The sequence below is a fragment of the Equus asinus genome, chromosome 6, assembly GCF_041296235.1.
Source record: "Equus asinus isolate D_3611 breed Donkey chromosome 6, EquAss-T2T_v2, whole genome shotgun sequence".
Classification (NCBI taxonomy): Eukaryota; Metazoa; Chordata; class Mammalia; order Perissodactyla; family Equidae; genus Equus; species Equus asinus.
In genome coordinates, this window is record NC_091795.1 from 6,895,431 (window position 1) to 6,907,356 (window position 11,926).

General features: G+C 36.7%; 1 long non-coding RNA gene across 5 annotated transcripts in view; it reads right to left on the minus strand.

Annotated features, from left to right (window-relative positions):
- The window catches only part of LOC139045479 (uncharacterized), a 32,930-nt gene extending 25,583 nt beyond the window's left edge, over window positions 1–7,347 (minus strand). For 4 of the 5 annotated variants that reach the window (XR_011503807.1, XR_011503808.1, XR_011503805.1 and 1 more), the window contains exon 1: window positions 7,176–7,347. This is a non-coding gene — a long non-coding RNA (uncharacterized lncRNA). The remainder of the gene's footprint in view (window positions 1–7,175) is intronic. The other variant, XR_011503809.1, reaches the window with a different exon arrangement.
- Between the last annotated feature and the right edge of the window lie 4,579 nt (window positions 7,348–11,926).

Here is an 11,926-nt window from a genome sequence, read left to right on the forward strand (position 1 = left end):
TTGCTAGCAAGGGGGAAGATGGCCAACTAATGTCAGAAAGAGCCATCTCCCAGAACAAAGACTTCAGGCCAGTCACATATGGGGCTGGTCTCCAGATGGGAGACGTGGCTGATCTCTGGTGGAGGCAGACATCTGGTTTGAGTTCCTGATAGTCTTTTGTTTTACTGGATGTGCATCAGAGACCAGAGCAACATCCTATATCCTGGTCTTTCAGTTGTCATTGATGATGGCTATCAGCATAGGCTCTCTGCCTGGGGTCATCACATTCCTAAACAACTCAAAAGAACAAAGTTATCAACTTATTACAACTGGGAGGGGCCATAAAATCTTCAAATCCCTCACAGACAAACTCTTATCTAGGCAAATTAAAGCAAAGATTCAAAGGGGCTGGTGAGTCAGGGTTGTTAATCAGAAGTCATTCAAAGTTACAATGTGGTTTCTTTTCTACAATATGGCTTTCCTTATGTCAACCTTGTGTTGAGCTAGTATCATTATGGAAAACTCAAGAAATATATATTTAAATGATAATGTTTATTATGAATTTGTCTAATCTAATAGAAACATCTTTTATTGATATTTACTTCAAAAGTTATGCATTCAGTCTTATAAAATAAAATAAAGCTACCTTGAAATTTGGCTAAGAAGATTTCAATGGTGTTTTTTAAAGGATGATTTAATGCAATAGAGAAAACCAAAGCAGACAAGAATTAAACAAAAGAGGTAGGAAGCAGAACGTGTAAACAACATGTCAACAAATTAGGCTTCGAAGAGTCTGGCAGAAATAGGGTATCCTATAAAGGAAAGTGGAAGTGAACAAATGAAGGACATTCAGATCTCACGTGAACATGTGGATGATGGCAGAAATGTGAAAAATGGATCATCAATATGAACACAATCTGTTACCTAGGCTTTGTTACCACTTTCCTTCAAAAAACAAAGTAATTCTCTTGGAGAATCTGTGTGATGCACTCAAAACTCAAACTTCACGGAGAGTAGCATTTTATGATTATTATGAAAGTATATGAGTGATATGAAGCCAGGCATATAAGTTGTATTTGTTCCTTCTAAACACTATGACAACCCTTTAGCTGACACAACATGAAGTGCGTGGCTTTCTTTAACTTCTGGTAAAATAAAGCAATGCTCAAACACACAATCCACTGATCTCACCCTCTCATTCTGCCCCCTCCCACTCCCCACCACCATTCTCTGAGGATAGATTCTTATACCTTGAGTTAACCAATGAATATAAACAATTTTTAACCTTTAAATCACATTGCCAAATTGCTTCCAGAAAATTTTTTACTAATTTAAAGCTCCAGCAGTAATCTACAAGGGTACTCATTTTACTACATTTATCAATGTTGACTATTATCAAGTTTGATGTGTATGTTAATTTAATAGGACAATAGTATATCTGTTTTTATTTCACTTCTTTGATTAGTATTATGGTTGATTTTTAAGTAAATTTATTGTTAATTTTCAATTCCTCTTTTATGATTGGTCTTTTCACAACGTTTGTTTATCTTTTATTGGCACCTTACTGTTTTCTTTTGATTTATCTTTAATATCTCTTTGTATATGAAACATATTAGTTATTTTTTCTATCACATTTATGTCAGAATACTTTTCCCAGTATATTGCTGCATTATAATATTTCTACTTTGGATTTCTTCCATTGTATTTATGATTAAAATGTTTTTCCCCATGAAACTGGTTAAATAAAGATTCAACTCATTTTTAGTCTAGATTAGTTTCATTTCTTTTTTGCTATTATTTTTACTATTTAGTACAATAGAATGTACAAAGATGTAATTTCAGACAAACACTAGAAAATAATTTTATTTTCCAAATATCAGGCAGCTTTTGTATCAACATTTTTTGAGTAATCTGTTACTTTCCCCATGGATTTTTTCTTTTTGGTGAGGAAGATTGGCCTTGAGATAACATCCGTGCCAATTTTCCTCTACTTCATGTGTGGGATGCCACCACAGCATGGCTTGATGAGTGGTGAACAAGTCTGTACCCAGGATCCAAATCCATGAACCCTAGGCCACCAAAGCAGAGTGTGAGAGCTTAACTACTATGCCACTGGGCTGGCCCCAACTCCTTTCCCCATGGATTTTTGATGATAAACATATACCCTACATTAGCCTATAACCTAATAACTAGGGTTTGTTTCTGCCTCATTTGTACTGTTTTATTCAACTAAATGTCTCTTCATTTATTTATTATCAAGCACAGCTAAAACCTTTCTGTAATTTGCTTTTTTTCCTTAAAAATTCTTGACTATTTTATTTATTCTTCCAGATAAATTTTGGAATCATTAAGGTTCAGTTTAAGACAAAAATTGTAAATTTGAGTGAGGTTTTGATAAACAAATTAGAGAAATATTGAAATATCTATAATTTCTACTGTTTTCATTTTCCACTGAATTTTTATGATCTTTTTCTTTATTTGCTCTTGCAGGTTCTTGCAGGGTTATTCCTAGTTTTTCTAATTTTTACTCATTGTGAATAGAATTTTATTTTATGTCCTAATTTGGTTTTATGGCATCATTGACATATAAAAAGCTTTCTCTTTACTAGTAGCATCCAAATCTAAACTAGTCGTGCTTTAACCAGATTGTAAAGTCTTCTCCAGTTTCAATGGTGTCTTAAAGGCACAACAATATTTTTAATAATATAATGGCTCCTAGAAAGAGCTCTATTCTCTTTCCAGGTATCTATTATAACAAGACTAGAACAAGTGTTGAAACTAGTGGACAGGACATTGTAGGGGAGGAAGACATTTCCCCTACCCTCTCTGGGTTCTTCTGGCTGGAAAACAAATTAAATTCACATGAGACAGAATAACAGGAGAAAATTAAACAAAGCTTTATAACATGTATATATGGGAGAGGCTCAGGCAAGCTGAACAACTCACCAAAATGGCTGAAGCCACCACCTTAAATATCCTCCTCAGCTAAAGACAAAGGAGGATGTTGGCAGTAGGGGGAGTCAGTTACAGGAGGTTATCACACAAGTACAGTAAAAAAGATTCAGATTTAAGTCCTTGCCTTAGGCATTGATTAAGAGTTTCTAGAGATAAGGTCATTCCCCCTTCTTCCTGGTACAGAGAGGGAGACACCTTTACAGATGGAGATTTCCCTTAAAATGTAAATGTCTCTTAACAAAGGGTAAGTAAACTCTGCTTTTCAGAGTTGCCTTCCTATCTGCAGTTTATTAAAAGTAACCAGCCCCAAATAACCCTCATGCCAAAGAGATATATCTTGGGGTGGCCAATTCCAGTCCCCCACAACATCCTCAATCAACTAGTTGTCTATTTGTAGCACTTACTTGATTGTAGCATAGAGGCCCTTTTGTACCACAAGTTGACATTTAGTCAATTGTGGGACTCTGTCTTTGTCTTATTAATTAATTATTTCTTCCTTTTACATAGTTTCTCTTTCTGTCAAATAAACTATTTGAAGGGTCCTTTGTAGTCTCCCCAAATTTCTTGCCTACATATCATTGTTCATACAACTATCCTGCTTAAGATACCTCTTTCCTTCTATTTTTTTATATTCAATTTCTATATTTTTTTCAGAGATTAACTAAAATGCCAACTTACCCATGGATTCCTTTTTAATCCTATTCACCAAAGTAATTCTTCTCTAAGTTCTAAAACTGTTTTATCTGAATTCTTTTATTATGTCAATTAATATGTTTTGGTTATGGGCAACAAAATTTTCTAACTTAGGCCAAAAAGAAAAGATTTAAGGTAGCTCATAGAATCAATAGAAAGGGGAAGAGTCTGACTGTTCTGGAGAGCTAGGTAATAAGAATAAAGGGAGACCTGAAGGATGCTCATGGGGAAGATTCAAGGCCAATCATTTCCATCCTTGTGTCAGTTCATTAAAAATTTAAAACATCTGGAGAGGGTGTCTGATTGAACTTGCTGGAGTAAAGCACCTTGGGTAGAAAAGGGCAGAGTGTCATGATGGGTGGACCCACCAAGACTGGGAGTCCCACTAAAGCAATGGGAATGAGGCAGTTCTTCTGTGGAAAGTAGGGTATTCAGTTAACAAAAGAAAGGGAAAAGAATGCTGAATTTTAGAAAGCAGAAGACAGTCACTACACTTATTTTACTCAATTACTTTTGACTTCTTATTCTAGATATGTTGGTAAGTTTTGATGTCTGTGTTTTATTAATTTTTGGATACTTATCACATCAAGCACATAACACACACTTATATTTATTTAACAAATGCAAACATACATAAATGTGACTTCTCATTAGAAGATAGGGAAAAACTAAGAGATGAAATGTCCTAAGCAAACCTTTAAGCAATATATGTAGTAAATGTTAGATGAGGTCTTCACCTTCATGTACATTCACATGACTCATTTCTTAGGGTATTTTCTTTATTTTTTAAATCTTTACTTTTATTATACTCATATTTCTTAGTTTCTAGGGTGCTTTACTTTCTGTTCTTAAAACATTTCCTTTTTTTAGAATTTACTTGGCGTTAAAAAGGGAGCAGAATTCTTCTCTTGTGGAGGTATTTCACTCTGCTTCTCCTGATGCCTGTGATGAATGAGAATAAATTGGGAGAAAAGATTTGTAACTTTGTGTTTAGATTATGAATTTAGTCACTGGGACCCTATGAATAAAACTTTTAGTTTATCCATTCGAAGATTTTCATTCTTCAGTGATTTAAAAACTTTTATAAGCATCTCCTGTTAGAAATTGAGGAATTCAAGTGGAAGGAAAAAGTCCCTATTACTGATGAGCTTGTGGTCTTCTGGAGAGCTCGATGTCAAGTGGTGAGGGCTTTGTTTGGGACAGGCACAAGTTACTGTGACAGCAATGGGCAGGCATAATAACTCAGACTGGGGAGGTATAGAAAGAAAAGTGTCCTGGAGGTGGAGGTCGACATCAAATCGAATCTTAAAGATCACAAAAGTTATCCAGGTACAGAAGGGGATAGAATTTCAGGAAGAGATAGTTGCATGGGCAAAAGCTTGGAAGCATAGAGGGCATGGTATATGTGCGGAACTGCATATACTTCCATTTTTATTTTATTAGCTTATATAGAACTTAGCAGCCAGCCCTGGTGGTCTAGTGGTTAAGACATGGCATTCTCACTGGTGTGCTCAGGTTCATTTCCAAGTCAGGGAACCACACCACCTGTCTGTTGGTTGTCATACTGTGGTGGCTGCATGTTGCTGTGCTGCTGAAAGCTATGACACTGGTATTTCAAGAACCAGCAGGGTCACTCAAGGTGGACAAATTTCAGCTGAGCTTCCATACTAAGACAGACTAGGAAGAAAGATCTGGCCACTCACTTCCAAAATATTTTGGCCATGAAAACCTATGAATAGCAGTACAGAATTGTCTGATATAGCACTGGAAGGCAAGAAGATGGTGCAAAAAGATCGAGCAGGGCTCTGCTTTGCTGTACACAGGGTTGCTAGGAGTCAGAATCCACTCCACAGTGCTAACAGCAACAAAGGAATATAGTGTGTTTCAGGCTCTGATATAAGTATTTTATAAGTTTTAATCAATTTAAGGTAATTTAATGTATGTTTAGAATTGGGGTTGGCAAATTAACAGCCTGCAAGCCAAATCCACCTCATCATTTGTTTTTAAAAATATAGTTTTATTGGAAACAGTCATGCTCATTTATTTATGTATTATCTATGGTTGCTTTCACATTACAATGACAAGGGTGAGAAACTGTAATAGAGATCATATAACCCACAAAGTCTAAGATATTTACCATCTGGCCCTTTACATAAAAAATTTGCCAAGCCCTAATGTAGCTTGAGAGGAGAGACAAGAGACATAAGGCTAGAGAGAGAAGGCCAGATTACAGAGGTTGTCAGCTTAAGGGAGGAGATTCACTTATAATACAGAATTGCTTGTGAGTATAACTGTACCCCAAAACCCCATCATTAAGACTGCTCAGGGAGGACTGTGAGTGTTCTTGTCAGACTATGGCAGTATCTCATGGTCTACCCAGTTCCACATTAAGTGGCAAACTTCACAAAAGCTATGTGTTTGTACCTACAGCTGAGGTTTTGGTTGACTTCTGAGCTTCAGCATAACATTTTCTAGATTCAATCTAATTTTACAAAAGATAAAATGATGCTTGGACTGTAGATAAGTGTTTTCTTAGCCAAAAGACAAATCTCAAATATGTTTTTCTGCATCAATGACATTTAATATGTCATACAAATGTCCTATTCATACATAGCACCTCATACATAGGTCCTTATATACATAAGGTCACATTCGTGGGTCCTTACTAATCTGTTGACCTAGGTAAATTATTTAAACTCTTTAAGCCCCAATTTCTTCGTCTTACTTAAAAATAATGTTTTGAGGATTCAATGAGATAATAAATGTATAGCTCTTAATACAGAGTTTGGTACACAGTGGCAGCTCAATAAATAACGTTTATTATAAAACCACAAAGCTTTAGAGGCCTCTCTACATGTCTCTTTAAACCTGTTTTCTTGCAACCCAATATTTTTTATTGAAGAAAAGCTTATAGTTGGAAGTCAACAAACTTCACATCCTCTGAAAAACTCAATTGAGTGAACAGCTTGAAGATTGAAAACACAATAAAAGTGCAAACAGCTAATAGTTATTGGATTTTTTTCCCCAAATAAACCTGGGCACAAGGCAGAAATCATCTTTTTGAGAAGAGATCTGATTTCAGTGAAGTCTGGAAATATCATCAGAGGAAACTGACATATTGTTTTTGCTTTCAATTGTCCAGGCTCAATAAAAGTGATGAAGAATGGGAGACTATGCAACGATTGTGATGCAGAGAAAGACAAAAAATAATAGAATCAAGGCATCATGAAGTGTTCCCCTTAGCCACTCACCCATTTGTTATTGTCCTAACCAGGGAAGCAAATCCTGTCATACAACTGAGTTCCTGGATCCACCTGGAAAGTGGCACAGTCTCCAGGTCTTTAAGCTTACTCACGTTTGGTGCCTATTAGTCAGGTCTTGTCAAATTCCAGGGATTACTCTCAGAAATAAAAACATTAGAATTAAAGGAAGATATATTAAAGTTTCCATCCTTGATAATTAACAACCTAGAATATTAACCTAACAGAGGGGAAAGATGGCTAGGAAAAGAAAGGGAAAAATGAGGCAAAGCAAGAATGTGCACTTACAAGATCCTGCTACTCACAGGTGTTGATCTGTTTTGGAAGAAGCCATTCAAATCTAGCAATCTGGAAAAGTCTTCGGAAAACTTTCTCCTTCATGCTGTCATCTTCGTCTCGAGAATCCCAAGAGATTCTTTGTTTACATGTCGCACAGGCACGGAGTCCAGGAAATGGCTGAGTCACATCTTTTTAACTGAAAAATGTGAACTCAAAGGTTGATTCTTTGCAGCTTTACTGCAGTTGCCCACTCCCACTCCCTTAATGGTTCCTGATAAGAACTCTTTCCATGAGGTTCAAGAGCAGTCACACCCTGGTGTGGTTTCCAGGTCTCTGGGCTGAAGTTCATACAAGGGACACTGTAGTTTATTCATGGGAAAAACTGCCTGTACCTGTTAGTTATAAACTTGAGTGGCCTGCATAAAACTTCACGGGAAGTCTTCATGTAACTTTGTAAGCTTTTTTGACAGTGTCATTTGTTCATTCAATGTTCTCTGATTATGGAGGATGATAAGGGCAATGGAGTTCCTGGATGATGGGAAAGATTTTCATTACTTTCTCTGTAAAATTTATTACTACACAAATAGGAGAATAATTCCCCTGTGAGAAATACAAAGTCTAGGGGCCGGCCCCAGTGACCTAGTGGTTAAGTTTGATGCTTTGGTGGCCCAGGTTTGATTCCTGGGCGTGGACCTACACCACTGTCAGTGGCCATGCTCTGGTGTCAGCCCACATACAAAATAGAGGAAGATTGGCAACAGATGTTAGCTCAGGGTGAATCTTCCTCAGTGAAAGAAAGAAAGCAAGAAAGCAAGCAAGAAAGAAAGAAGGAAAGAGAGAGACAGAAAGAAAGAGAAAGAAAAAGAGAAAGAAATACAAAGTCTAGAGAAGACAGTTGACTTTCAACAGAGAACAGCATCTAGCCATCCAGAAAATAGACAGACAATAGTAAGAACATATTCACATCCATCTGAATGGAGCAACTGTATAAAATCCATCTGCAAGTATTCAAATAGACCCTAAAGCTTTAGTTCTTTCCTATATCCCACCTTACAGTTTTGCCAGGACTATGGGTTTGGCAGGTGGAATGTGTGCCAGAAACATACTCAGCAAGTTTTGAGTGAAACTGCCCTATTAGTACTGGCTTAAGATTGCAGGTATTTTTTTCCTTTGATAGAGTGATAAAATTGAACAGTTCTGGTTAATGAATTACGTTAGCCAGTATTATGAGAATGGAAGAGAGTGTAATTCTTTCCTTAGGAATAACGGACAATTACATGAATGCGTGGGAGATATTGCGAGTTTGATTTGAGACCACAGCAACAAAGTGAATATTGCAATAAAGGGAGTTATACTAAATTTTGGTTTTGCAGTGCATATAAAAGTTATGTTTATACTATACTGTAGTCTCTTAAGTATGCAATACCATTATGTCTAAAAAAACAATGTACATACATTAATTTAAAAATGTTAACCAGCATCTGAGCCTTCAGCAATTTGCAATCTTTTTGCTGGTAGAGGATTTTATAAAAAACGCAGAATCTGTGAAAAACAATAAAATGAGGTATGCCTGTAATTTGTCAGGATGTAATCAATGACTACCCTGTGTATAAGAGCAACCTATAAACAGTGAGACCATCAAAAATTTTCCACGGCCTTTTGGTTTATATTGTGAATCTTATGACACTGGTAAACAAAGAATTTACCAAAGTTCACTATTTTTGTGTGTATGTGTAACAAATAGAATCTTTTTTTTAACTAGAATTTATTTCTTTTATTTCTAGTTTAAGGCCCCATTCAGCTGCAGTGACAATCATCTTATCAGCAGAGGCCCTCCACCTTCCTCAAATTTACGGGCTATGTCTGGGTTAGGGAATTTCTGAAGTGCCAAGATGAGGAGAAGCTGGAGACATCAAGTCCTCGCATCACTGGTCCCCACAGGGATTCTGAGATGTTCTTTGCCCGTCCTGAGGTTTGGTTTTCAATCTTTTGGTTTCAGTGCTGACAAGCCTGGCCCCTCCAATCATGGTGACTGCCTGGCTTGCGGGTCCAGATGTCTGTGGCTTCCTTGCCCTGTGATGTGGCAGAAATCTCTGTGAGGCTGCCCTTCTGCCTAGAAATAGCTGAAGCATCACCTCACAACTTGTTAGAAATGCAAATGCTAAGTGTACCCTCTCCCCTGAAATAACTTCCTAAGTCAGAAACTCTCAGACAGTCAGCAGACTGCAAGCTCTCCAAGGCTCGCTCTCAGAGGCTCTGCCCGGAGGGAGTAGGCAGACCTTATTGGTTTCTCCTCCCCTGGGGTGCGAGGGGTGTTAGAATCTTACTCTTTCCTCTTCTCTCCCTTTCTCTAAAAGAAATTAATAGACTTTATTTTTAGAGCAGGTATAAGTTTATAGAAAAATTGAACAGATAGTACAAAGAGTTGCCATATATCCCCTCTTCCCATCACTCAATTTCCCCTGTTATTATCTTGCCTAGTATGGTTTATTTGTTAGAATTGATAAATTGATATTGACACATTATTACTAACTGAAGTCCATAATGCATTTTAGGGCTCACTCTTTCTGTTGTAGTTCTATGGGTTTTGGCAAATGGGTAATGTCATGTGTCCCCTAACACAGTATCATGCAGAAAGCCAAACTTAATTTTAAATAAATTAAAGTGTAGAGACCACAAGGTTTTCCCAGGGAAAATGAATTAGACAAACGAAGTTCTTAATTACTATTAAATGCTTTGAGAAAGAAAATGTAGTTCAGGAAATAAGATAGTTTACAGATTTAGAATAGCTTACTTCCAGAAGAGAGAACACAAAAACATACTGCATGTGATGTTCAAATTTACTAATTAAAGGTAGGCTGGAAGCAAATAATGTTTATTTAACTGATTAACTTTGACTAAAAATCAAACAAGATGATAGTCTTGGGTTCTCCAACTTGATTGAAGACTAAATTCCCTGTTAACTTAGCCTGCGAAGAAATCAGATCTTTTTTAAAAACAAGCATTTTAATGTTAATTCTGAAACATCATTTGCAAGAATTTTCATATCAAATAACATGACTTTACCCCGCTAGTTCAAGTCTGTTAATTCACACTCAGCATTCGCAGACACAGCTACAGACTACCTACCAGCTCTCAGCATATCCTCCACAACACACGGCCTTGTCTCCTTGTCTGGCAGGATATACACATATGTTCTGTGACATTAAGATCATCTCTAACTGCTTGTAAGGATGATAAATGATCAATATGATATAATCAAGTGGATTCTGAACTTTCTGGCCACTTATTTAAATTATTTTGTTGACTGGTTGAGAACAAAGGTACCAGGGGGCCCTCTGCTGGACAGCACACATAAGAAATGAAAACAGATTTTGGAAGGATAAAAGGAGATTATTTTGGGGTCTTCCACTCTCCACCTCCCCCACACCAAGTCCTTTTAAAGGATCAGGACTTGGAAACGTAAGGGCCTACACTTCAGGCCTGTAGGATAGAAAACTGAGGACTGGGTGGGAGAGTACAGCTATTAAATGCAATGAGGCTGATGGCTGTTTTTTTCTTTTTTCACCTTTATTAAGATATAATCAACAAATAAGATTGTAATGTATTTAAAGTGTACAACCTGATTAGTTATTATACGTGTACGTGTTGAAAGGATTCCCATCTTCGAGTTAGTTAACACATTCATCACTTCATACACCTTTTTTTTTTAGTGAGAACATTTAAGTTCTACTCTCTTAGCAAATTTCTGATATACAATACAGTATTATCAACTGTAGTCACCATGTTATACCTAATAAGCTTCAGACCTTATTAATCTTCTAATGAGAATTTGTGCCCTTTCAGCAGCCTCTCCCTATTTCCCTCCCTGAAAGCCTCTGGCAACTTCTGTTCTACTCTGTTTTTATGAGTCCAACTTTTTTTTAAGATTCCACATGTAAGTGATATCATGTAGTATTTATCTTTCTGTCTTGGGCTTATCTCACTTAGCGTAATGCTCTCTGGGTTCCTCCAAACTGTCACAAATGGTAGGACTTTCTTCTTTCATAAGGTTGATTAATATTCCATTGTGTACGTATACCACATTTTCTTTGTCTTGTCAATGGACACTTAGGTTATTTATATACGTTGGCTTTTGTGAATAACACTGCAGTGGACACAGTAATACAGATACCTCTTTGAAATAATAATTTCATTTCCTTTGCATATAAACGCAGAGGTGGAATTGCTGGATTGCATGGTAGTTCTGTTTTTACTTTCTTGAGGAGCCTCCGTACTGTTTTCCATAGAGACTTCACAGTTTACATTCCCACCAACAGTGGACAAGGGTTCTGTTTTCTCCACATCCTCTCCAGCATTAGTTATCTCTTGTATTTTTGATAAAAGACATCCTAACAGGTGTGAGATGATATCTTATCATGGTTTTGACTTGCGTTTCCCCGATGATGAGTGACATTGAGCATGTTTTCATGTGCCTGTTGGACACTTGTACATCTTCTTTGGAGGAATGTCTATTCAGGGTCTTTTCCCATTTTTAATTGGAATGTTTGATTGTTTGCTATTGGGACGTATGAGTTTCTCATACATTTGGGATATTAACCCCTTATCAGATAGGTGGTTTGCTAATATTTTCTCCCATTCCATAGATTACCTTTTCATTTTGTTGATTGTTTCTTTTGCTGTGCAGAAACTTTAGTTTGATACAGTTTCATTTGTTTATTTTTGTCTTTGCTTTTGTTATAAAATAAAAAACACATTGC